Source organism: Aethina tumida, chromosome 5 (genome assembly GCF_024364675.1).
Source record: "Aethina tumida isolate Nest 87 chromosome 5, icAetTumi1.1, whole genome shotgun sequence".
Classification (NCBI taxonomy): domain Eukaryota; kingdom Metazoa; phylum Arthropoda; class Insecta; order Coleoptera; family Nitidulidae; genus Aethina; species Aethina tumida.
In genome coordinates this window covers 13,267,885-13,290,832 of record NC_065439.1, presented here as the reverse complement: position 1 = coordinate 13,290,832, position 22,948 = coordinate 13,267,885, and the positions used below count along the sequence as shown (strand labels likewise).

The window sequence follows — 22,948 nt, the reverse complement described above, 5'->3', positions numbered from 1 at the left end:
GGTATTTCACATATATATTAATTCTAATACATGTTTACTTTTAATTTAAACAAATACGAATTATTTATTGATGTACATCTTTAAGTTGATATTTCTTATTATAACATTTATGAATCCACTTCCGACAGTATTCTCTTGATAAATTTAATCCAGTTTCATTATTTATTTCAGCTTTAATGTGCCGCAAAGTATTTCTTCGACCATTTTTGCATATTTTTATCAATATTTTTTTATGCCTTTCAGAAACTAATTTTTGATGACCCAGACCATTTTTCCAAAATATTTACAGTTTGACCATAATGCCTAATTATATTAAGTTCGTCTGCCACTTCACGTATTGTTTTGTTACCACAATAATTTTTAACCATTAACTAATAATTTTGAAACATACGGTGTTATAGTTATAATATGTAATAAATGGATTTAATTCAAATTTTGTCTATTATATTATTTATAAAAGGAACCATGTTATGAACAGGAATATCATAACGTCATCATCATGCGTCCGAAGTTCTTCATAGTTGGTTGAAAGATAAGAATACTGAAGTTATCTATTGGTCAGTACAAAGTTCGGATCTAAATCCAATTGAAAATTTATGGAACGGCATGAAGTGCCGATTAAAAACCAGGAACTACCAAATTTAGATTATTTGTGGTTATCAACTGAAGAGTTGAGAATTTTAATTGTCTTATCGTTAAGAAGATAAGAACGGCCAACGAACAGAACACAGTTTCTTGAACATCAGTTGTCTAAGTTGTCAATCAAATGTCGAAGAGACGCGAACGAAGTCAGACCTCTGAAAATGCTACCTACTCGTGTTAACAAAACGTCAGAAAATAATTCCAACAAACATTGACATATAAACCGGAACAAATATAGATATGGAAAATTAATGTATATAATGTAATTAAAATTGAATTGTATTAAGTGTCTAAATAATCTACAATAAAATTGTAGAAATCGAATCCACATAAGAGATGGATGTCGAAGATTCTCGACTACAAAAAAGTAAAATAAAATGAAAATATTTATATTTTAAATACAATTGACGGCGCACTAACGGTTTCTATGGTTTTGACGATAGTTTGAGTTCATGCACTGTAATTAAATCCCGGTTTAGAAAAGCTTCTGATATTTATTTTACAACAATACATATTCGTGTTAAGACTAAAATTCATTCATGACCATAAACAGGAAAAACCTAAAACCCTCAGTACCTGGACTAGACTACCTGATTTTTTACAAAAGCTATACATTTTCATGGTGGTGGTAAACAATATCAAAATAACATCTGTTTTCTCAGTGATATCCTAAAATAGCCTTCCACATCTGCGCATAACAATAAAAATCTACCTGGATTTTTTATAAAACCCAGGATCTCTGGAGAACCATTTCCATTTATTCAAGAATCGGTGCGCGTTGTTGAGATCTGGTGCAACCACACAACATGTCAGTTCAAGAAGCAGAACTAGAAGAAAATGACAAACGGTGCAAAGATAACCATTCATCTGTTTAAGTCACAGCATCACAACAAATGTTTAAGATAACATGTAAGTACTTTTGTAGTTTAGAATATAACTAAAAATAATCAATATTTTTGGTTTTAATAGTGTAATAAGTAACTAAGATCAAAATTAACTTTTTAATTGACGTCCCTTTTCTGTTCCCTGTAAGTGTACCAATGAGGTTTACAATATGTTGTACTTGTTTTTCCATTTTACAAATTTTTCACTATTTATTTAAGCTATTATAATTATACTTATTCAACAAATTTGTTCGTGTAATTATTAAATGTAGAGTATTCAAGTAATTTTAAAAGTCACACAAAATGTTACAACACTTCTGACTAATTTTATTTGTCGTAGAATGTCCGAACAATCCGGAGAGCAATTGTAACCTGAAGGTGCTCTGGATGGTTGCCACCCAGAGCGTCTTCAGCCAACTTCACGTCCTTGATGCCGCTGAACTGAACGACATGTATGTTTAGTCATTTACTACTGATTTTGGTATGCTGATAGCCTTCATGTTCTTCGATACTAGCTAGCCATAATGAGGTTAATATTACTAGAAGTTCGACTATCAGTATGAAATAATAATATTTTACAAAAAAATATTAAATTAAAAAAGTTCACAAAAAAACACAATACAATTAAATCCTTAAACATAATCAGGTCAGAAGGTCAAGAGTATAAAGATAATTTCGCAAAGAAATATTAAATTTTACAAATATAAAATTAAATAAGTTTGCAATTTTACGAAAAAATGCAGTCAAAACCTTAACCATAATCAGGGCAGAAGGACAAGGGGTAGTTTACTATTTAAATGTGATAAAATAGGGGTACTTGATATGAAAGATTATAAAGATTATTTTACAAAGAAATATTAAATTTTATAAATATTGACAACTTAGTTCCAAAAAATTTATTTCTTCAAGACACCGCGGCATCCATTTGTTACGTAAGTACAAGTAGAGCAGTTTCCGATAGGCACATAAACTAACTTAGATAAATTAATGGAATACTGATCATTTGAAGTACTTACCGACGATTGAAGGCGTGATGTCTTGTCGGGGCTGAAAGGACAAGTTGTTGTTCACAGTATAAATGTGAGAAAGTCGGTTTAGGTTGCTTACGGACAGTTGAAGTCATGACGTCTTGTCGGGGCACAAAGGACAAAAGTTGTTTGCAGAAAAAAGTCGTAAGTCCAGTTCCAAAAATTTGATTTCGACAAGACACCTCGGCATCCATCTGTCACCTATAAGTAGATCAGCTTCCAGTGGGTACCGGAACTTAAATAAGCTAATTGATTACTCATTTCCTACTAATCATTTGAACTGCTTACCGACGACTGAAGGCGTTAAGTCTTGTCGGGGCACAAAGGACAAGAGTTGTTTGCAGAAAAAAGTCGTAAGTCCAGTTCCAAAAATTTGATTTCGACAAGACACCTCGGCATCCATCTGTCACCTATAAGTAGATCAGCTTCCAGTGGGTACCGGAACTTAAATAAGCTAATTGATTACTCATTTCCTACTAATCATTTGAACTGCTTACCGACGACTGAAGACGTTAAGTCTTGTCGGGGCACAAAGGACAAGAGTTGTTTGCAGAAAAAAGTCGTAAGTCCAGTTCCAAAAATTTGATTTCGACAAGGCACCTCGGCATCCATCTGTCACCTATAAGTAGATCAGCTTCCAGTGGGTACCGGAACTTAAATAAGCTAATTGATTACTCATTTCCTACTAATCATTTGAACTGCTTACCGACGACTGAAGGCGTTAAGTCTTGTCGGGGCACAAAGGACAAGAGTTGTTTGCAGAAAAAAGTTGTAAGTCCAGTTCCAAAAATTTGATTTCGACAAGACACCTCGGCATCCATCTGTCACCTATAAGTAGATCAGCTTCCAGTGGGTACCGGAACTTAAATAAGCTAATTGATTACTCATTTCCTACTAATCATTTGAACTGCTTACCGACGACTGAAGGCGTTAAGTCTTGTCGGGACACAAAGGACAAGAGTTGTTTGCAGAAAAAAGTCGTAAGTCCAGTTCCAAAAATTTGATTTCGACAAGACACCTCGGCATCCATCTGTCACCTATAAGTAGATCAGCTTCCAGTGGGTACCGGAACTTAAATAAGCTAATTGATTACTCATTTCCTACTAATCATTTGAACTGCTTACCGACGACTGAAGGCGTTAAGTCTTGTCGGGGCACAAAGGACAAGAGTTGTTTGCAGAAAAAAGTCGTAAGTCCAGTTCCAAAAATTTGATTTCGACAAGACACCTCGGCATCCATCTGTCACCTATAAGTAGATCAGCTTCCAGTGGGTACCGGAACTTAAATAAGCTAATTGATTACTCATTTCCTACTAATCATTTGAACTGCTTACCGACGATTGAAGGCGTTAAGTCTTGTCGGGGCACAAAGGACAAGAGTTGTTTGCGGTATAAAAGCCGTAAAATTTTATTTGATTTTATTAGAGCGGACTTTTCTACACGTATTGAGGTTATGACATAATTTTACAGCATATCAATGGAGAATGACAACAATACTTTTTGAATTTTTATGCTCACTGTCTTTTCCTTTTAACAAATTATTTATTATTTTTTAATAGTAATATAAACAAATATTTATTACAATTCTATAAAAAATTAAATTTTTATGCTTTGGACAATATAATATTTCAACTTCGGGATTTCTGGTTTGAACACATTTTAAAATAATTTTCTTTAAATTAATTTTACGAATGATGTTTGGAAGGATGTTAAAAACTATAGAAGAAATATTGTGAAAAATATTCGTAAACTCGCTTGTTGGTTCAAAAAATAATCCACGAAGATAATGTTTTCGCTTAATGAATATATTTTGCTGAAGACCTTTTTCAGTTACTATTAACTTTGTGCAATTATCACATCATAGTTCTTTAAACATTTTTTTAATAACGGTACCAGCTGCATATGGTGTAGACAAATCTGATTTTTATACAGAGTGTGATGGTATTCTGAAACAAAATCAATTTCGCTGTTAGACCCACTAGTGTCTTCTTGTGCGATGAGGTCTTTTAAAATATCCAATGTCCCAGTTGATAAATCCTCCTTACAGTTAAAACCTGGGGAGTGTAATGACATAAAATTGTTTACTATCAAAGTCTTTTCCTTTTAACAAATTATTTATTATTTTTATATAATAATATAAACAATATTTATTACAATTCTATAAAAAAAATTAAATTTTTATGCTTTGGACAAAATAATGTTTCAACGTCGGAATTTCTGGTTTGAACACATTTTAAAATAATTTTCTTTAAATTAATTTTATGAATGATGTTTGGAATGACGTTAAAAACTATAGAAGAAATATTGTGAAAAATATTCGTAAACTCACTTGTTAGTTCGGAAAGCATCTACTATTAACTTTGTACAATTAACACATGATAGTTTTTTAAACTTTTTGTTAATAGTGTGTGATATTCTGAAACAAAATCAATTTCGCTATTTGACTCACTAGTGTTTTCTTGTGCGATGAGGTCTTTTAAATTATCCAATGCCCCAGTCGATAAATCTTCCTCACAGTTAAAACCTGGGGAGTGTGATGACATAAAATTGTTTACTATCGAAGCGTTGGTTGAGTAGATAAAGGAGGTGTACATTGGATTGACATTTCTCACTCCATGACTTCTTATCTATCACGTATAAGTGGATCAGCTTCCAGTGGGCACCGAAACTAACTTAAATAAGTTAATTGAATACTCATTTCTTACTTTTCATTTGAACTGGATATGAGGGATAAACGGTATAAAATTTAGTTTGATTTTATAAGAGCCTCCAGTAGGCACTGGATAAATTAATGGAACACTCATTCTCCATGTCGGTTAAGAAGATTTAGGACGGCTAAAGGCATGAAATCTTGTCGGAGCACAAAGGACAAGAGTTGTTTGCAGGAAAAAGTCGTAAGTCCAGTTTAAAAAATTTAATTTCGACAAGACACCTCGGCATCCATCTGTCACGTATATGTAGATCAGCTTACAGTAGGCACCGAAACTATCTTAACTAAGTTAATTGATTGCTCATTTCCTACTGATCATTTGAACTGCTTACCGACGGTTGAAGTCGTTATGTCTTGTCGGGGTTGAAAGGACAACTTGTTGTTTGCAGTATAAATGTGAGAAAGTCGATTAGGTTGTTTACGGACAGTTGAAGTCGTGACGTCTTGTCAGGGCATAAAGGACAAGCGAGTATTTGAGGGATTAACGGGACAAAATTTTGTTTGATTTTATAAGAACTTCCAGTAGACACAGGAACTTATTTTAATAAGTTAATAAAACTCTCATTCTCCGTGGGTCGGTTAAGGAGATTTAGGACGGTTAAAGGCATGAAGTCTTCTCGAGGCGCGAAGGACAAGAGTTGTTTGCAGGAAAAAGTCGTAAGTCCAGTTCTAAAAATTTAATTTCGACAAGACGCCTCGGCATCCATCTGTCACGTATATGTAGATCAGCTTACAGTAGGCACCGAAACTAACTTAAATAAGTTAATTAATTGCTCATTTCCTACTGATCATTTGAACTGCTTACCGAGGGTTGAAGGCGTTATGTCTTGACGGGGTTGAAAGGACAATTTGTTGTTTGCAGTATAAATGTGAGAAAGTCGATTAGGTTGTTTACGGACAGTTGAAGTCATGATGTCTTGTCAGGGCATAAAGGACAAGCGGGTATTTGAGGGATTAACGGGACAAAATTTTGTTTGATTTTATAAGAACTTCCAGTAGGCACTGAAACTTATTTTAATAAGTTAAAGAAACTCATTCTCCATGGGTCGATTAAGAAGATTTAGGACGGTTAAAGGCATGAAGTCTTGTCGGGGAACGAAGGACAAGAGTTGTTTGCAGGAAAAAGTCGTGAGTCTAGTTTCAAAAATTTAATTTCGACAAGGCACCTCGGCATCCATCTATCACGTATATATAGATCAGCTTACAGTAGGCACCGAAACTAATTTAAATAAGTTAATTGATTGCTCATTTCCAACTGATCATTTGAACTGCTTACCGACGGTTGAAGGCGTTATGTCTTGCCGGGGCTGAAAGGACAATTTGTTGTTTGCAGTATAAATGTGAGAGTCGGTTAGGTTGCTTACGGACAGTTGAAGTCGTGACGCCTTGTCAGGGCATAAAGGACAAGCGGGTATTTGAGGGATAAAATTTTGTTTGATTTTATAAGAACTTCCAGTAGTCACAGAAACTTATTTTAATAAGTTAAAAAACTCATTCTCCATGGGTCGATTAAGGAGATTTAGGACGATTAAAGGCATGAAGTCTTGTCAAGGCACGAAGGACAAGAGTTGTTTGCAGGAAAAAGTCGTAAGTCCAGTTCTAAAAATTTAATTTCGACAAGACACCTCGGCATCCATCTGTCACGTATATGTAGATCAGCTTACAGTAAGCACCGAAACTAACTTAAATAAGTTAATTGATTGCTCATTTTCTACTGATCATTTGAACTGCTTACCGACGGTTGAAGGCGTTATGTCTTGTCGGGGTTGAAAGGACAATTTGTTGTTTGCAGTATAAATGTGAGAAAGTCGATTAGGTTGTTTACGGACAGTTGAAGTCATGACGTCTTGTCAGGGCATAAAGGACAAGCGGGTATTTGAGGGATTAACGGGACAAAATTTTGTTTGATTTTATAAGAACTTCCAGTAGGCACAGGAACTTATTTTAATAAGTTAATAAAACTCTTATTCTCCGTGGGTCGGTTAAGGAGATTTATGACTGTTAAACGCATGAAGTCTTGTCGAGGCACGAAGAACAAGAGTTGTTTCCAGGAAAAAGTCGTTAGTCCAGTTCAAAAATTTAATTTCGACAAGACACCTCGGCATCCATCTGTCACGTAAATGTAGATCAGCTTCCAATAAGCACCGAAACTGACTTAAATATGTTAATTGAATATCGATGTCCTATTAAACATTTGAACTCCTTACCGACGGTTGAAGGCGTTATGTCTTGTCGGGGCTGAAAGGACAAGTTGTCGTTTGCAGTATAAATGTGAGAGTAGGTTAGGTTGCTTACGGACAATTGAAGTCGTGACGTCTTGTCAGAGCATAAAGGACAAGAGGGTATTTGAGGGATTAACGGGACAAAATTTTGTTTGATTTTATAAGAACTTCCAGTAGACACAGGAACTTATTTTAATAAGTTAATGGAACTCTCATTCTCCATAGGTCGGTTAAGAAGATAAGGAGTTGTTTGGGGGAAAAATGCCATAAAATTTTATTTAATTTTATAACAGCAGACTTTTCTATAGGGAAAGCACTTTGTATAGAAGTTATAAGATAATTTACTACATAACAAATTAGTTTCAAAAATTATATTTCGACAGGACACCGTGGCATCTATCTGTCACGTACAAAGAGATCAACTTCCGGTAAGCACAGAATCTAACTTAAATAAGTTATTCTCATTCCCTAATAATCATTTGAAGTGCTTACCGACGGTTGAAGGCATGATGTATTGTCATGGCATAAAGGACAACTATGTATTTGAGGGTTAAATGAGAGGACGTTTTATTTGAATTTATAAATCGTGCATCATTCCCTATAAGTCGATTAACGTGTTAAGGACGCTTGAAGGCATTATGTCTTGTCAGGACACAAAGGATAAGAGTTCTTTGTAGTTCAATTATAAAATCATTGAACATTTCATTTGTTTTCATTCAGATAAACTGTAAAATATTGTTTTATAGACAACTAATTGTAAAACATTAAATAATAATTTAAAAATATGTCAAAACTTGGAACCCGATTCTTCGGGCCTTAGTTGCTTCGTGTTTAATCATTCTATAAATGTAGCATCCTAAGTTCGGTTCGGATCTTCGTTGCTTTTTGTCAGACACGCCAAATATATATGTCTAGTAAGGCGATTATGAAGTTCGTCGAAGAAGAAAATTGTTTTCTGGAGCCATTGCCTGGCCAGAAGAGTGGTTTCGGCGATAATAACGGATATAGCCATCTTGGAATAGGAACAGGACGCAGATGGACAGAATGATGTTCCTTATGGTAAGTGGAGAATCCAGACAATGTTTATCTCCGTACGATTAACACTCCTTTTCTATTTTATAGTGATTTCTAGACCCCTTCGATTTCATCACTGATATCCATGAATGGAGGAGGTATATATCAACTGACATGACTAGGAGATTTGTTAGATGGTGGAGTGTAACACTGCGACGACAGTACGATTTTCTTCGATGGCAACTCATGATATACAAGTAGTCAAACTTTTCTTGCTTTCTCTGGGATTATGACTGCATCTGGCAGGAATGTCTGTTCCCTGTATGTCCTGATAGGCTATCATCTTTTATGTACAACATAGGAGAAACCGCCTATTTATTGTTTGCTTCAACCAACGTGTTGGATGGTTGGTTTTTGTTGGTTGAGCCATATTCACTACTTTTGTTTGATTGTATATTATGGGGCCCAGCACAACGGTGTACTTCTCTTATTATAATAAGTGCACTACTTTTTCTACTATGAAGCTGATTAAATAGACACCAATCACATCAATAAGTACACAGTCGTGAACTCACAAGAGTTGGACCCCGACCTACAAAAATATGCGACAAGCACCATAAACAGAACATTAGGGCTGGTTATACGGTTAAATAATTTAACATTCTGTACCATGGAGACCATTAAACAAACAAACTAAAAGCAATGTGCACGGAAAAAGTTTGTTAAATGGAATATGCCAAGCTCACCATTGGGGGAATGTGTGGCGTGGCACATCTTGTCGCACATTTCGACTGAACCACTGTACAGTCGACATGTTGGATTGCAGGATTCTCGGCGGTCTTGTCCTGCTCTTGGTGATGGAACGTCGGTGGATTTTATCATTTATTTGTGTCACAGAAAAGTAATAAAAATTATTTTAGAAATATTATTGTAAATTCATTAAATGCAAATAAAATTGTAATAAACAGTTGTTATTTTAATTTAGATCTTTTTAAGAATTTACGAACCTCTTTAAACTGAGATTAAATTCGTGAAAAAGTCATTATTATAAAAGCATACTACAGATCTACAATATATAAAAAAACAAGTTGAAAGAGTTGGCCATATGTAAGTGCATATTTTTTTAACTTCGTAATAATTTGTAATTGAACCATTCCTTCACAACAATTGATGTAGTTGATTCTTATTAAACGGAACTAATTACTAAATAGAATTATAAGAATATTTCATAATTGGAACCTTTTATTTGGTTGTAAATTATAGGGATCCTACCCAACAGTGTACTTCTCTTAATCCTAGAAGTGCACTACTCTCCCTCTACTTCTACAAACTAAAGAAGCTGGTTAAATAGACACCGAATCACATCTATAAGTACACTGTCGGGAACTCACCAGAGTTGAATCCCCGTCCCAAAGCAATGTGCGACAAGCACCATGAACAGAACGTTAAGGGGATGATTGATGAGATGAGGGGGATGCAACGTTCTGTGCCATGGCGACCACTAACAAACATGGAAAGGAAGGATAACAGAGTTCGTTAGATGGAATACGCTACAACCACCACCTGTGGTTGTAACATACCTTGTCGCCCATTCGACCGAACCACCGAACAGTCGACATGTGGATTGCAGGATTCTTGGTGGTTTTGTCCTGCACTTGGTGCAGGAACGTCGGTGAATTTTATCATTTATTTAGATTACAGAAATTTGTAAATTTTAATTCGTATGTATATTTTTCAAGACTTTCTATTAATTGAGATAAAATTTACGACTGCAATTATCATTATTCTATATAAACATGGTACAGATCTTAGTCTACAATGAAAAATTAATAAAAATTGAAAGACGTATGTTTCAAACATGGCTGTTATTGGATTTGGGGTTTCTACATTTTGGTAATAAATAATTTAATTCATTAAATATTCAGGCATGATATGTTTATTTAATTCGTTGTACTTTTTTTGGATTCAATCGACATTATTAGTGTCATATGTTTTGTGAATTGTTTTTATATATAAAAACATTAATAAATTGTAATTGTACGTTCCTTCAGGACAACTGTATTTAACTATTGTGGATAACTTTTGTTTGATTGTATATTACAGGAGTCCTACCCAACGGTGTACTTCTCTTAGTCCTAAAGGTGGTTAAATAGACACTGAATCACATCTATAAGTACACCGTCGGGAACTCACCAGAGTTGGACCCCTATCCCAAAACAATGTGCGGCAAGCGCCAAGACATAGAACGTTATTGAATAATTTTAGTTGGGGGTAAAATGTGACGTTCTGTGCCATGGCGACCATTAACAACCAGAGATGCTTTTTAGATGTGAAGGGATTGTTAATAGGAATACACCTAAACTTGTTTTAGTAGCCCCGGATAGGCGTATCTTGCCACACATTCGACTGCGCCACCGCACAGCCGACATGTCGGATTGCAGGATTCTTACAGAATTTGTCCTGCTTTGGTGCTACAACACCGGTGCACTATATTGTTTATTTACTAAAACTAAAATCGCATTAAAAACATTATTGTTTTTATTTTTGTCAGTATTAAAATGTAAATTTATTTAATTTTAATAAATTCTAATTAAAATATCCTATTATTTATTATATTTTTTATATTTCAACAATGTTTCTATTTTAAGTATCACACTTTGAAATCGGCTTAATTATATTAACATTATATTTAATAAATGTTCTGGCAACTCATTTAATATTGATTTAATTATTTTAATTGTGTTAAATTTTGTTAAGCCAATTTCCTTGCCACTGTTCAGTCTAATTAATTTTTTTCATGGTAACTCTCTTTGACTTTAACAATATGGTAAAGTATTGAAAAAAGTGTAGAATTTTGCCCAAATATTTGATGATTTTTGACCTGCAAAAATTACATTTTTTAAGCAATCGAAAAACTGGAAGTTTATTGTAGAAATATTGGATGATTTGCTTTCGAGTTACAACTATAGCAAATTTGAAATTTAGTTTCGAATAAAAGACGTTTAAAGACAAAATGATTCATTTCATTGTTGTGAATAGACAAATATCATATTTAGAGCTATTCCAGATCCATACAATTCACATTCCTCTTCATCAAAAAGCGCCCCTTGGGCTGTCGTAGCCAGTGTGGCCATTCAGTAAACCGACATTCAGTGAACTGGTTATTTTCGTAAGACACGTTCGACACCTTTGGACTCGGCGCGGTTCAGTTTATGAATCGGAACGCAACTGCAGTGGTCCCACACGTTTATATCAGCCACGAAGTAAATAAGTGTCCCTATAGCACCACATATACTTGGGTATATGAAACTCGGTGCGAGTTTTAGTTGATATATAATTGGAAATTAATATATAAATCGCGAAATTCAAATTAAAAATAATTTTATAATGTAACCTTTCTATTAATTAGACCTATTTTCAAACTCTGAATGAATTATTTGAATTGTTCTTAATAAAAATTTTGTTTTAAGAAACTAATATCCATAAAATTATGAAAAGAAATGAAAAAATTGAATGGAAGGAAATATATTCCTAACTAAAGATACGACAACTTAGAAACTGTTATTGTATCAAAATAAACTCAAATTTTTAAGAACATTTTCAAAGTTTATAATGGATAAATTTAAAATATGTATAATATTTAATAATAATATACCTTTGTATACTGATAAATTAAAAAATAAATAAATACTTGTTTCTGCATTTCGTGCGTCATCAGATAGGACACAATTCAAAATTGCAATTCTATACAACTCTGAAAATCCTATGACAAGCTTTACACAATTAAAATACAGTTTAATTTGGTTAGTGGGGTAGCTTGTCGCTGCATTTATGGCGACAAGTTTTTCATTTAGAAATATTTATAATTTTATTATTTCAAACAACAATTTTTAAAAACTACAAAGCCCATCGTCGCTGAATAAATGCAGCACTATACTAAGTTTCAATTTATCAGCATATAAATTTAGTTTTATGAGAATAAATATAATAAATAAATAAATAAATGTATTTATTTATAACTTTATTTATAAATAAGTACATTTGGATATAGGACAAGCAAATACAAATTGATTAACATAATAATATAATACAATAAAGAACGTAAGATTACACTTTTATTACAATAAATGTACATATTTATATAAGAATATCAACTTCATAACATATAATAAATACGAAATTAATCAATCAGTTTAATTTTTTGGTAATAAAACAAAATTTATTTTTAATTATTTAAGCTGAAAAAGAACATCTAATTAGATTACCTGAAAGACATAAGAAACACATTTTACAACACACAAGATGTCAATATAAATTTGTAGTTCAGTGGAAAAGGGACAAATAGGGGATAGAAAATAATAAATTTTATTTTATGTATGTAAGCTGAAAGAGAATATTTGATTAGATTATATAAAAGACATAAGAAGCATACGTTTTATGACACAAAATGTAAAATTTATATTAATTAACATAAATATGTAATTTAATGGAAAAGGAATAATTATATGAACAGAAAATTGCATAAAGTTTTATTTATGTAAGCTGAAAGAAAATATCTGATTAGATGACCTAAAGGACATAAAAAACAAACATTTTATGACTCTTAAGATGTAAAATTTTATTAATTAATCAAAATAAATCTGTAATTTAGTGGAAAAGGAATATTTAGGAGGATACAAAATAAAATACAAGTTTTCTTTATTTATGTAAGCTGAAAAGGAATATTTGATTAGATTATCTGAAAGACATAAAAACAAACATTTTATAACACTTAAGATGTAAAATTTTTTTAATTAATCAAAATAAATCTGTAATTTAGTGGAAAAGGAATAAATAGGAAATAAAACAAAGTTTTCATTATTTATGTAAGCTGAAAGAGAATGTCGGAGCACATTATCCAAAGGACACATAAAACAATAAAAGCTTTACGAAAACATTCGTTTTGGGAAAGTAATAAATAAAATGTAATGGAGCAAACTACAATTTGTTCTACCTTCCGCAAATATTTAGTAAAATAATTGATGAACACAATGATAAACCGACACCAAAGTTCAAACGACGAAATAAGAACCGGAAATAACTTACTTTGCGTTGCGAGTTGCCCAGTTAACTAGTCTCGTTCTGGACCTACCTGAAAATAATTAAAAACGTTCAGTTAATATTATTGTTTAATTGTGTAATTCAATTATTATTTGTTACCTTTAATGCCCTTTCCCTGTTGCCTTATCGTCTCTCCAATGGTTGGTTGGGTCATCATCATCATCAGTTCAGGATTTGTCCATCAAAGTCACCAAAATAGTCCACGTTGGGGAAAACACCACATCACTGTTGTCCTTAGCACTTTTATCCGTCGATGAGAAAATAAACAAAAATCTTCCCTAAATGTTTTAGTTAAAGAAAGAACACTTTGATTTGTATTTGATGCGTATCTTTGAAAAACTATCAGAGTTCATTTCATTGTTACTGCGTTTCAAACCAACAGGGGACCAAAAATCTCGCGCCCGATCTTACTTATCCAAGTAAAATATAAATACTTTCAATAATTTAAGGTGACTGACAATCTCTTTCTCCCGATTTTACTTATTCAAGTAAGGTATCAATACTTTCGACAATTTGTATGCGACCGAAAATCTCTTTCTCCCAACTTTACTTATCCAAGTAAAATATCAACCCTTTCCAAAAAATTACTTCTGAATGCTTTTGTTAATATTTCTCAATGTAAATAATTTGTATGGCTTTACTTATCCAAATAAATTCATTTCATGGCTACTGCGTTAAACGTACAGATAATCAGTGCACCCCATGATCTGAAACCCAACCACTGCTGCCGCCAGGCTGCCTAATTAGAGCTTATCGGTACTGTGACCAAGACTCCGGGTCAGGATTTCAAACCAACAGGGGACCAAAAATCTCGCGCCCGATCTTACTTATCCAAGTAAAATATAAATACTTTCAATAATTTAAGGTGACCGACAATCTCTTTCTCCCGATTTTACTTATTCAAGTAAGGTATCAATACTTTCGACAATTTGTATGCGACCGAAAATCTCTTTCTCCCAACTTTACTTATCCAAGTAAAATATCAACCCTTTCCAAAAAATTACTTCTGAATGCTTTTGTTAATATTTCTCAATGTAAATAATTTGTATGGCTTTACTTATCCAAATAAGTTCATTTCATGGCTACTGCGTTAAACGTACAGATAATCAGTGCACCCCATGATCTGAAACCCAACCACTGCTGCCGCCAGGCTGCCTAATTAGAGCTTATCGGTACTGTGACCAAGACTCCGGGTCAGGATTTCAAACCAACAGGGGACCAAAAATCTCGCGCCCGATCTTACTTATCCAAGTAAAATATAAATACTTTCAATAATTTAAGGTGACCGACAATCTCTTTCTCCCGACTTTACTTATCCAAGTAAAGTATCAATACTTTCGACAATTTGTATGCGACCGAAAATCTCTTTCTCCCAACTTTACTTATCCAAGTAAAATATCAACCCTTTCCAAAAAATTACTTCTGAATGCTTTTGTTAATATTTCTCAATGTAAATAATTTGTATGGCTTTACTTATCCAAATAAGTTCATTTCATGGCTACTGCGTTAAACGTGCAGATAATCAGTGCACCCCATGATCTGAAACCCAACCACTGCTGCCGCCAGGCTGCCTAATTAGAGCTTATCGGTACTGTGACCAAGACTCCGGGTCAGGATTTCAAACCAACAGGGGACCAAAAATCTCGCGCCCGATCTTACTTATCCAAGTAAAATATAAATACTTTCAATAATTTAAGGTGACCGACAATCTCTTTCTCCCGATTTTACTTATTGAAGTAAGGTATCAATACTTTCGACAATTTGTATGCGACCGAAAATCTCTTTCTCCCAGCTTTACTTATCCAAGTAAAATATCAACCCTTTCCAAAAAATTACTTCTGAATGCTTTTGTTAATATTTCTCAATGTAAATAATTTGTATGGCTTTACTTATCCAAATAAGTTCATTTCATGGCTACTGCGTTAAACGTACAGATAATCAGTGCACCCCATGATCTGAAACCCAACCACTGCTGCCGCCAGGCTGCCTAATTAGAGCTTATCGGTACTGTGACCAAGACTCCGGGTCAGGATTTCAAACCAACAGGGGACCAAAAATCTCGCGCCCGATCTTACTTATCCAAGTAAAATATAAATACTTTCAATAATTTAAGGTGACCGACAATCTCTTTCTCCCGACTTTACTTATCCAAGTAAGGTATCAATACTTTCGACAATTTGTATGCGACCGAAAATCTCTTTCTCCCAACTTTACTTATCCAAGTAAAATATCAACCCTTTCCAAAAAATTACTTCTGAATGCTTTTATTAATATTTGTGAATGTAAATAATTTGTATGACTTCACTTATCCAAGTAAAGTATAAAATTTATTCAAAAATGTACTATAGAGTTATTTTATTTAGTATTAAAGTATTAAACTTTCGAAAATATATATTCAAATACTTTTATTTATTCTAGTAATGACAACAAAATGTTCTTTCAATAGTTAAAACATTGAGAATTGATTATTTATTTATATTATTAGCGACTTCTGTAATTATAAAAATATACCATTAACTAGTTACCCTGTATGCTATTCGTAGAAGGAGAGTGGGGTCGACGTACGCCATCTGTCAATGTCTGTCATCTGAGAGAAACATGGAAATTGGTTATAGAATTTCCTTAAATTGACAGTAATATTGTAGTGTTTTCGGTTGGTGAAAACAATTTCCCCAGACTTTTCGCACGGCTTAATGACAAATTGTTTTTTTTAAATTTATGTCATTTGTATGTATGTATGTATGTACATTTTTGTTTGTATTTGTTGGTGTATATAATTTTATGAATAGTAATGTTGGTTATTTAATGCGTTATAGGGTCTACATTGTACAATTGATGGACTACGTTATGTGTTCTACGGATTACGCTTTACGATCAAAGTAACAATTCCGTTAAACGTCCTTCCGTCCTGCAGAGAGAACGTATACATTGTACGGATTACGTGTTACGATCAACACCAACAATTTTACACATATTCAAGTTTATGCATTGTTAGACTCGTGATCTTCAAAAACTTTGTGTGAAACACTTTTATGTGTGTTAATTAAGTGATGCTTCCTTTAATAGTTAAATCAATCAGAATCGAATATTTATATACATTTTAATGTTCGTCTCTTACAACCCTTAAAGTATTATACATCCAATTGTTTAAATGCATTGAAAATATTTAAGTTACTGTTAAATTACATTAAAAAATATAAAGAAAAAACAATTAGATGTTTATAGCAGCCAAGTTAAATACAACTCTTATACTAAGTTATAATTTACCAAAATCTAAACAACTATAAACAGACCTAAACACCTTTTGTAATTGTTTTAACTAAAGAAGGAATATTTAAGATAAGTATTTAACAACGCAAATTTTGAAGAGTATTTAATTCAATTTCCAAACAATATACTATAGTCTTGTAAAATTGTGGGCTTTCACGTAACCGGCTTACGTTTTATGCAACGATACCGATGCGTTTTATGTTAAACATATGTCTGCAATTTGCGGTTTCAAGATATATTAAGTTTCAACGAATTGCTACGTTAACCATGGTATGACTTACGTTCTACGCTATACGTTTTTGCGTTACGTTTGACGTCATACGTATCTTTGCTAATGCGTTATACGGTCCACGTTATACGATTGACGGTCTACGTTATGCGTTATACGGATTACATTTTACGATCAAAGTAGCAATTTAACTCGCAAAATTTTAGAACCAAAGAATGAACATTTATGCTAATTGCGTTATACGTTCTACGTTACGTCTTACAGGGACTACGTATACATTGTACGGATTACGTGTTACGATCAACGCCAACAATTTTACACATATTAAAAGTTTACACATTGATAGACTCGCGAAATTCAAAAAACTTTTGGTGAAACTCATTTATGTGTGTTTATTAAAATGATTCTTCCTTTAATAGTTAAAACAATAAGAAACAAATATTTATATACATTTTAATGTTCGTCTCTTTACAACATTCAAAGTATTACACATCCAATTGTTTAAATGCATTGAAAATATTTAAGTTACTATTAAATTACATTAAAAAATATATAGAAAAAACAATAAGATGTTTATAGCAGCCAAGTTAAATACAACACTTATACTAAGTTATAATTTACCAAAATCTAAACAACTATAAACAGACCTAAACACCTTTTGTAATTGTTTTAACTAAAGAAGGAATATTTAAGATAAGTATTTAACAACGCAAATTTTGAAGAGTATTTAATTCAATTTCCAAACAATATACTATAGTCTTGTAAAATTGTGGGCTTTCACGTAAACGGCTTACGTTTTATGCAACGATACCGACGCGTTTTATGTTAAACATATGTCTGCAATTTGCGGTTTACAAGATATATTAAGTTTCAACGAATTGCTACGTTAACCATGGTATGACTTACGTTCTACGCTATACGTTTTTGCGTTACGTTTGACGTCATACGTATCTTTGCTAATGCGTTATACGGTCCACGTTATACGATTGACGGACTACGTTATGCGTTATACGGATTACATTTTACGATCAAAGTAGCAATTTAACTCGCAAAATTTTAGAACCAAAGAATGAACATTCATGCTAATTGCGTTATACGTTCTACGATACGTCTTACAGGGACTACGTATACATTGTACGGATTACGTGTTACGATCAACACCAACAATTTTACACATATTCAAGTTTATGCATTGTTAGACTCGTGATCTTCAAAAAACTTTGTGTGAAACACTTTTATGTGTGTTTATTAAGTGATGCTTCCTTTAATAGTTAAATCAATCAGAATCGAATATTTATATACATTTTAATGTTCGTCTTTTACAACCCTTATTACTTATCCAAGTAGAGATGATTTATTCTGAAATATTGTCATTTAAAGCATGCATTTATTCTTATAAACTATTCATGCAAAGATTTATCCATGCATTTATTTCCAATCGATTGATCCTCCACTTAATCCAAGTAGAGTTGATTTATCTTGAAATATTGTCATTTAAAGCATACATTGATACTCCACTTAATCCAAGTAGAGTTGATTTATTCTGAAATATTGTCATTTAAAGCATGCATTTATTCTTATAAACTATTCATGCAATGTTTTATCCATACATAAATTTTTAATTGATAGAAACTCCACTTAATCCAAGTAGACTTGATTTAATCTGAAATATTGTCATTTAAAGCATGCATTTATTCTTATAAACTATTCATGCAAAGTTTTATTCACGCATTTATTCTTAATTGATAGAAACTCCACTTAATCCAAGTAGAGTTGATTTATTCTGAAATATTGTCATTTAAAGCATACATTTATTCTTATAAACTATCCATGCAACTGCACTATCGAATTAACTTGGAGGGTATGGTAACGCAGACCACCACCCCATCTCCCCAAACCGGTCGATACAGAGGTCGATAACAGACTGACTGGTGTGACTCACGAGGGCGTCTTATATAGCGGGGAATGTCGGCTAATGTCGGCTAATGTCGGCGACACATCCCTTGCATCTGATTGGTCGACGCCGAGTGTTTGTTAAGTCATGCGTATCGAGAATGTTTTCAACCGAACTGAAAATTTTCCTGTACAATATTTGAATTATAAACAAATATCACCTACTGTTTTATAATAAATAATTGTGTATATGGTATTATAATCATTATAATTAATATTAAATACTGTTAAAGTTAATTTAATTTTATAATTGATAATTTATAAACAATAAATGCATATCAATTGAAAGTAAATAATAATAAACAAAGAAAATACAACAATCCGCCAATTTAAGGAACATTTTCTAGCGCATGCGTTGGTAGAAAGATTTTTAATTCATTGCTAGTCATTAGGTTATTTGAGAGCGGTATTTTGATTTTTATTATTACCATTATTATTTGGTAAACATAATCTTAATTTATTTTTCTATATAGACAATCGTATTGTATTTATTTAATAATGTACTTTTATTCTTTTTTAACTTATTTCCAATTTATTGATAAATATTATTTATTTATTTATTTATTTATATGGAGAAATAAATATAAAAATCACAATGTGTTTTATAAGCATTTTAAATTGGATAAGTGAGCAACATCCACTGGAATAGATTTGTTTCTTTTAATTGTGTTGTTTTTTATTATAAAATATATCTTTTTGTTAATGTTATATTAATGTATTATTTTTATATATTTATTTTTTATAAAAATTATTCCCCTTTATAAATTTGCCAAATTAATTAATATTTTCTAAATTTATTTAATAATGAAATTTTAATTAGATATAGATAGATATCAAAGAAATATTCAAATATTATATAGGAAAATTTTCAATTCGGTTGAGAAAGTTCTCGATACGCATGATTTAACATAACCTCTACGTCGACCAATCAGAAGCAAGAGATGAGTCGCCGCCATTAGCCGCCATTACACGCCGCGTGAGTCACACCAGTGTGGCCATTCAGCAAACCGTACCCCTCTGAACTTGATATTTTTGTGAGACACGTTCGGCACCTTTGGACTCGGCACGATTCGGTTTCTGAATCGGAACGGAACTGCTTGGACCCACATGTTTATAATACATTAGCAGTGAAGTAATTGGGATAATAAATTATTATGTGATGATTGGTCACGATTTCACTCTAAGCATATATCGTGTATTAATTACAAACTGCTTATTCAGTGAACGACTAATGATCCACACAAATGTATCATAGTCCAGAATTTTCTTTAACACGAGCTTCATCACAAATCAGAGCAATTACAATACTATATATATATTGTAATTGCTCTTCATTGTCAAATTGCCAAATTGTAGTAAAATTCTGTTAGTATAACGATATATACTACTTTGATTATAATAAACAATCAATTTTTTTAGTAAAAATTTATTTATTTAAATTAAATGCTTAATTTTAAGCAGTAAAATAACATTTATTTAATAAAATTTTTAGTTTTCAGCAGCTAACTGTAAAAAATATCTAAAACTTTAAGGTAATTAAGGTACCTTAATATTAAGATTAAAACTAAGTCTTACATGATATTTAATTTAATAATAAAACTATCTTAGACCTAAGTAACACAACAAATGTAAAATTAAATATTTATTATAAGTTTGTACACAAATGTAGTATTCGGAATATTTATATTACAAATACATCAAACAAAGTACAAATACTGTTAAATTATTGGACAAATATGATAGTTAAGACTGCCAGAAGATACATTTGGATGTTCGATCAGTTTCGAGATACACGTATATGAACAAAATTTAATTGTTTCTTGTTTTTCAAAATATTCTCCATGAAGACTGACACAATTTTTTTTATGTGAACCAATTTTCAAAGCACTTTGCCATCTTACCCCAACATAGTACTTTCAAAACAAGTGTTTAAAAGCTTGCTAAATTAAGGACTATACGGAGAATATTCCATCAGTAAAGTAAAATATTATAAATATTATAATTTTATCTTTATGTGTTCCATTTCCACTATAATAAAAGTAAATTATTTCAAGTTATAAAATGATTCTTTATTAAAAAAGTCAAATAATTATATTTAATTATATTGTATGGTTCTAATTAATTTAAAGTTTTCGTTTAATATTTAAATTAAATACAACATTTATTTTTAATCAACATATTTTTTTAATATTAACATTTGAAATCAGTTCAATTAAACAAACTTAATAATTCAGTAAATAATTTGAAGTTCTTCAAATATAAAAGAAAATTTCGCTTTTGGTTTTCATTAATTTGAACTAAATTGTTATTATGATTATTATTGAACGAGTCGTGCTGTGGAATTAATAAAATCTATACCAAATTTATTCTAAAAAGTACCAATGTTGAAGATTTATCAGTAATTTTATAATTGAATATTATTTTCCACACTTTAGATATAAAATAAATGTTTGTCCTTTTTTATAGTCCTAAAACCGAATAATATGATATCTGCAATAATGTTCCTACTATATAATTATTTTTAATAGTTATATTAAATATACATTTGTATTAAATAATTTAGAATTTAATGAACAATTTGTACGGTGAACAATATTAATATTAACAAAACGGGTAGTTAATTAACACATTTGTGTTTGAAATCAAAATCATAGTATTTCTCTCAGAATTATTTTATTGTATAAGATTATTTTAATAATTATATAATATATTTTTACAATTAAATTAACCATAAATAAATATTGATTGTTTATTACATTATTATCATTGTTTATTTTATAATTGTAGTTATATTATTAATTTCATAATTATATTGAAACAAAAATGTACTATATTCACACCGACTCTAAAATTTTATTCTAATAATGCAAGGTCGTCAATTAATGCCGACCGCAAATCTTATTTAAAACGCTTTGCAGGTAAATATAAAATTGGAAAAAACTGATACTAAAAACAGCATGCGTATCCACGGCAGTCGCGTTTCGATTCGGAAACCGAACGTGATGAACGAAAACGAACACTCCAAAATCGTCTTAGACCCGAAAAACCCGGTTTGCTGAATGGCCACACTGGACGTAGCTTGTCTTCCAGATGATCGACCCTCTCTCAAGGCAGCTCGTTGACATAACTTTATATTACCCGGAAATTTTTATTAATTATGTAAATAGGGGCTCCCCACGGCGAAGTGCTTGCTTCACGTAAGCAGGTTAAATAGACACCTCACATTGAGCACATCAATAAGTACTCCGCCGTGCAACTCAGGGCCTCTGAGTCAGAGGGAGTAGCGGGAACCCCGATCCGACATGTGTGCGACAAGCCACCACGACCAGAATAATACGGCGGAACGAAAGTAGTATATCTAGCCGTAGCGTCCATTAATTAACACACCTTAAATCTACTGGCCAAAAAGATACACACAACTCAAAAGGAATGCTCCACATCATACTGGTGTTGTGTGGTGTTCGATGGGCTTGGCCGACACACCGCACCAGTTGTGGATGTGGGACATCTTGTCGCACATGAGACTACACACATGCAGCCGCAATGTCCATTTAGGGGTGTTTCGTCCATTTTGTGCTGCTTTTGGTGACACAATGCAAGTGGTTTTTATTACTTATTTAGAGTAGTGGACAATTTAAAACAAATTTAAAAAAAAAAATTAAAATTGGCAGTTATGGAGACTGCCGATAGAAGTGAAAACTTGGAACTTTAGTATTAAAATTTGAAATTGCATAATGTTTAAATTAAAATTATCAACATCAATTTGGTATTGACACTCCGAGCAAGAATTATATGTATGTTTATATGTTTTTTATTATTCAAATATATTAAGAGCTGTACAAGATCATAACAAAATATAAATACAATTCAATTGAAATAACAATTGATATAGAATCG

The 22,948-nt window shown here is 32.1% G+C and overlaps 1 long non-coding RNA gene across 1 annotated transcript; it reads left to right on the top strand.

Moving 5' to 3' along the window:
- Positions 1-940: 940 nt before the first annotated feature.
- LOC126265645 (uncharacterized) lies at positions 941-9,481 on the top strand. Its single transcript, XR_007548142.1, has 4 exons — positions 941-1,551; positions 1,867-7,079; positions 7,550-8,544; positions 8,608-9,481. It is a non-coding gene; the product is annotated as an uncharacterized LOC126265645 (long non-coding RNA).
- Positions 9,482-22,948: the final 13,467 nt, after the last annotated feature.